Source organism: Phodopus roborovskii, unplaced genomic scaffold, assembly GCF_943737965.1.
Source record: "Phodopus roborovskii unplaced genomic scaffold, PHOROB, whole genome shotgun sequence".
In the NCBI taxonomy this organism is placed as follows: domain Eukaryota; kingdom Metazoa; phylum Chordata; class Mammalia; order Rodentia; family Cricetidae; genus Phodopus; species Phodopus roborovskii.
The window spans coordinates 3,384,764-3,390,763 of record NW_026126413.1 but is presented as its reverse complement, the minus strand read 5'-3'; positions in this window follow the sequence as shown (position 1 = coordinate 3,390,763).

Sequence of the window (6,000 nt, the reverse complement as noted above, 5' to 3'; positions counted from 1 at the left end):
TTTCTTAGCATGGTGTAGATAGCCAACAGGCTTGGAAGTCTTGTAATGCATAATTTCCTCCCATATTGACCAAGACTGACTCACATCAAATCACTTGATAAAACACGAGCAAGTATCAGTAATATTTTCTCCTTACACAGTTTGCTTAACTGTTGAAGGCTATGAGAAGAAGAAAAACTCAATTATTTTAAGATAAAAAGTTAGATTAGATAGAACTCTGCATATTTGCCAGCCATCTGGTTCAGGAACAAACTCACCAGGGATCTTGAACATATTTATAACTGAAAATAGTTTGAACTTGAATGACATTTAAATTGGGACACAAAAAACAGTAATAGACTATTCAGAGTTACTTAGTAAGGACTAATCAATAGGTATCTTTTGAGTACATTTTCCTTGATATTTTCTTTTCCCTGGGTCGGGGTGGGGTCGGTGATAGAAGGGTAATTGACTGGAAACTCTTTCATCAACACTAAACCATACCTGTAACACATATTTTAACTTAGTGTGAAAGTGTAGTGTGATCATCTGCCATTACTAGAACTGTATTCATGTCCCACTAAAAGCTCCATGTGTTCTGCTAGAACTGTTGAAGAAGGGTAGACAGTACTTATCTAAGCAACTTGCAGTGTTTCTATGTCATGGACAGGAACACAAGTGACTGGGTCCTACATCAGGGTACAGTTGACCCTCAGTTCATACAACTTTGGCAGATAACAAATTAAGACCTTGCTAGAAGCATGTGTAAATAAATTCAGTTTTCATGATTAACAAAAAGCATTTAATTTTACTAAGGTACATCAACACAGTCTTCAGGCTGTGTGGAAGAATCACTTGAAGATTGTGCAAACTGCACACCTTTAATCCCAGCACTGGCCATCAGAGGCAGGTGGATCTCTAAGAGCTTAAGGCCCTACATGTTGTTCCAGGTCAACTAGTACTACATGGTGAGATCCTTTCTCAGAAAAAAAAAAGTATGAGGCTGATATGTATGAGGGATTTTAAGAAATAGACTCTAATTTTGAAGACTAGAGGGATGGTCTATGGTCAGTGAAGATTTCAGTGACTGTGGAGAGATTTGCTAAGTCTGATATGTTTGATTCAAGTGTCATTGGTCCAACACTTTAAGAAATGTCAACTAGCCTTCCCAGTGCACAACATTTCTGAAGGAACAAATGTGACTACACTGTATTTGTTTTTACAAGTTAACAATGTTGGTAAAATATACATTTGGGATGAATTTTGGTAACTTTTTTTTTTTAAATGTATTGTCAGGAACAGAATGCTTTTGCTCAGTGGGAATATGAGTTCAGATTTTGTCTACTTGGCAAGAACTGTTTGGAATTCTTTTAATCAACACTATATTGAAAAAAGGATAAATTATTGTGAGGAACACAATTTGATAGTACACTAAATAGAGTTCAATATATGACTCCAGAATTGGTTTCTATTATACTACGAGGAATAAATGTCTTAGTTACTGTTTTAATGCTGTGGAGAGACACTATGACCAAGACAACTCTTATAAGAAAAAATATTTAATTGAGGGGTCGTGTACAGTTTCAGGTGTTTAATATGTTATCCTCATGGTCGGAGATGTGGAAACTCATATGGCTATGCTGTAGAAGTAGCTGACAGATCTATGTCTTGATCTGCAGGCAGCACAGAGAGAGATTGGCTTGACATGGATATTTGTAAACTCAAAGCCCACCCTCAGTAATCCACTTTCTCCAGCAAGACCATACTTTCTAATCCTTCTAATCTTTTCAAATAGTGCTGTGTCCTAATGACTAGGTGTTCAAATATATAACTTTATGGGGACCATTCTTATGCCAACCATCACACTAAAATTCTTTAAATAATTATTTTATAATGCATTTTTTAATTGTGGAAGCCTTAGAAAACAGTAAAATGTTAACTCTCTGAACATATTGATTTGATTTCTTCCAGACTTAATACTTAAGTAAGTGCATTAATATCAAATGAATTTTAAATCTCTATTTTTATTATTTGCATAAAGAATGAATGTAATATTTTCTGCATGTCCCAGCCATTTATTAGCAGCAATGAGAATGCATATCTTTGGTTATTTAAGGAGTTAACAAAATCCTGTTTACAGGTTGCTCCCTGACCATTGTCTTCAGTTGTTAACAAAGGTGATTCTGAAATGCTTAGCACAACTATTTTAACAGATATCTGAATTTTCACATCCACTGAGAAAAAATTATTTATTTATTTAGTGGTATTGAATAGTGAACTATTGACATGCTAGGTTTTTTTCTCTTTCACTAAACTATATACCCATCCAAAAAGATTTTTTGAAACCATTCTATTAGAACAGAAGTCACTGTTCAGCCACTTGAAATTGGCTCCCATCACAGAAGCAAGCTTTTTCTTGTAAAGACTCTACTTAAAGTAGTCTTGCTTGGCAGAACCCAAGCACAGAGGGGCCCAGGGGACCACTAAAGACATTGTCTGTTCCTGTGTGTGCATAGGTATCTGAAGCTGTGCTTATTTTTCAGAATAAAATGTTGGTGAGTGTTTCTGTAGCTCTTATTTTAGATTTCCACACAAGATTCTCACTATTTCCAATGGCAGGACTTCCACAGTCTCTAAACCATTGATGGAAAAATCTAAGGAACTGTTTTTTAAAGGAAAAAATAGATTTTAATGGAATAAAGGCATAGTTTCTAGGTTCTCTCCTTGGATAGAAAAGCATTGGGAATAATATTGTCACAAATCTATTACTGTCCAATACTTTAGTTACTAGACAGAAGAGAATTTGAACTTTGTCTTCACCATGGGGACATTCTACCAAATCAACAGTGGTCATCTAATCAGATATCTGCTACATGAAAGAGCCTACTTTTAATGGCTGAAGCTTGAGTGGTGTGGAAAACCTCAGAGGGCAAGAATAGAAGAGATAGATTGAAGGAAGGAAAGTTCCTTGATCTCATAAACCATTGACTTCTACCCTGACCTGCCAACATGTTCACATGGTGAGTGGCTATGGAGGTAACAACTTCCTGGCCTAGAAGAAATATCAAATCACATTGAAATGAATTTTAAGTTTGCTTCTTGTAGAAAACTTCCATGTGCAATAAAAGTTTTCCCTTAAGTTTGGAACATCAATCAAATAAAATACACACACACACGGGGGTGGGGGGAAACACTCCTGAGAAGTAAGTCTTGCTCACGCTTATTGTTTACTCAATTAATATTATTTTATCCTTGGGTCTCTGAGGGAGTTAAAGACTAGATAGTTATAGTTTTCGTTGTTTACTAGACTCAGAAAGGAAATTCACTAAAGATATGTAAAGAGTAAATGGTTTGAAAGGCATTAAAAGATATTTTGATAATGCAAATTACACTCAGAATTAAGAGGCAGTTGGATCTCTTTGACTTCAAGGCCACCAGGGATACACGAGATTCAATCAATCTAAAAGAATAGCATCACACTCTTTTAATCCTAGCAGTAGAGCGGTATAAGAGATAGAAGCAGGATCTTCAGCATTTAGGAGGAGGTAGTTGTTCTCCAACCACACTGAAGATGGGGTATTCATATCCAGCCATGCTGAGAAAAGGCAGCAGGATCGGCCCATTCAGCCTGGGGTAGTGGTAAGAGCTAGTGGCCTGCTACTTTGCTTCCCTGATCTTCAGCTTGAACCTCAATATTTGTCACTGGGTCATTTATCTTTTTCATGCTACAGGCTGCAAATTCTTTAAATATGATAAATGAAGGGACTAATAAATTGAAGTAGAAGCCAGCAGTATGTGCGTTTCTTCTAAAATTCAGTAAGCCTCATGCCACTTAATAGTCCCTCCCTCTTGTTACTCTCCTTATTCATCTGGTTGCAGTATTAAGCCATGTCCTTGGTATGAAAATAACACATCACACTTGAATGGTTTAATTACTTTTATTTTGGGACTAAGAACCTCTATAGGATCTTTCACCTTGCCTCACATATTTTGTGCATAACACGTTTAAAAATATCTGAAAAAACAATGACAGAATGAAAACGATATCCCTTATTTAGAAAGAATTTACACACTAAAAGGAGATTTAATTGATCTCTATATTGGAAATTTTCTTCAAGGCTGTTTAATGCATTCCAGATAAGTATGGGGGAGTTCTGAAGTATTCTTTCTTATTTGAATGTCAAAATCTAACTCGTTTGGGTTTGTTTTCATTCAAAACATTGCACCAGCAAAAGACCATTGCCTGATATATTTACCAGGTTTGACCCAAAGAAAAGTGACTGATTCTACCAGTTAGAAGAATCAAATGATACTGTAGTAAAGCAAAATTGACTTTTAATGTTTGTTACCAGTTCATTGTATCTTACAGAAAACAGTCCTATTGTAATACAGGTTGGTTGTCCTCAAACTTGCACTTAGTAGCTATTAAATGCATTTAAATATTAGCTTTTCTTCCAGTTGTGTGGCTTTATGACTTCTATACTATTCATAGCCTTTTCTGTACAGTGTTGTTCTGGCAGTCAAAAGCTATGACACAATTAATTTGTCAAAAACGTTGTCAGGCGCCAATTGATTTTTCTCCAAGTATTCTGTGCAAAACCAATGTGAAACAAACAAATAAAAGAAAAAACCCTAAAAATAAAAACAAAACCACAAAACTAAACCAAACCTGATGATTGATTCCCTTCTAATCTTTCCTTCTTAGGGGGATCATCTACTCCATAGCACAAGCTTGTTTTTAGGAGTACTGAAATCAAGAAACCCAGTATGGCTGCCAGCAACCAAGTTGGAATCTTCTTTGAGTCTATTAATTGCCAAAAGAACAATTGACCATCTTACTGCACAACATAACACTACTAGGTGCCGGCCCTCTTTATATGAAAAAAAAAATTTAAATTTACAAATACTATATTTGTCTAAAAGTTGCTGTGATAAAATATGGCAGCAGTCATTAAAAGATGGCTTCCAGTGTTAATATGAAGACTTATCTTCATCCGTATATTGTATTTTTATATGACTTGGTTCTTTTTAGCTTAGGGTTTTCAAATGAAAGAGGGAGTCTCAGGGAATGTGTAGATATAATTTGTTCTTTATATAGGCCATAAAACAAAATAATGAAAACATTTTGTAATATATCTGTCATTTCCTTCTTTTGATACTCTGGGAATCTTAAAATCTACAAAGTGATGTCTGAATTAGTGTTATGTCAACTTTCTGTTAGGAATTGTGCTAAGAGAACTTTTCTCCTGAAGACACTCATAATGAGATATGAAGTATGAAAATAGATATCTGGTGGAATAAAACAGAGACACAAAAGACCCCTTTTCAATTAGGAGTTCAAAGGGCACCAGCGTTCTGGTCCTTTGTGTGAAGTCAGAAGTTAAAAACTCTGCCCAGCAGTGTTCATTCTAGGATGCTTTTTTCAAGAATGGACAAATAGTATGCAATTGGTACAGATGTAAGTCAGCTAACAGTCACTTTGGAGATTTTGATCAGCACCGTTTCCTATACTAAGTATTCAAAAGTTAAGAAATGCTACTGTGTTTAAATGTGGAGTTCTATGATCATAACTGAAAGAAATGCACCTACTTCAATACAAAATTTTCCTACTTCCATTTCAGGCAAAATTCTTAAAATATAGGTAATGATTATTCAAGTACGGTCGTCCTCCAAAGAGCTTATCCCTGCCCATAAGGTGTTCAGAATTTCCTCCTTAAATAATATTACATTCTAGACCATTTGTTACCTTTAACTTGTAGCTTAGAAGTCTGAGTTCAGTTAGGAGTGTTTTCATGAAGCCTCATCATCTCTTGGAATTTATAGTGTTATGTAATTTGTATATCCTAACTTAAAACTACATCCTCATGCTCTAAGACTAAAGCATCTGAAAGAAAGGCTCTAGATTGGCTTACAATGTGTTATCTAGATAACATGTCATGAGAGTTATGGTTCCATGGACTTCCAGCTGCTCTATGCCTTCCATACATGTAACTCTATATTTATAGAGCAAATTTATTTCAG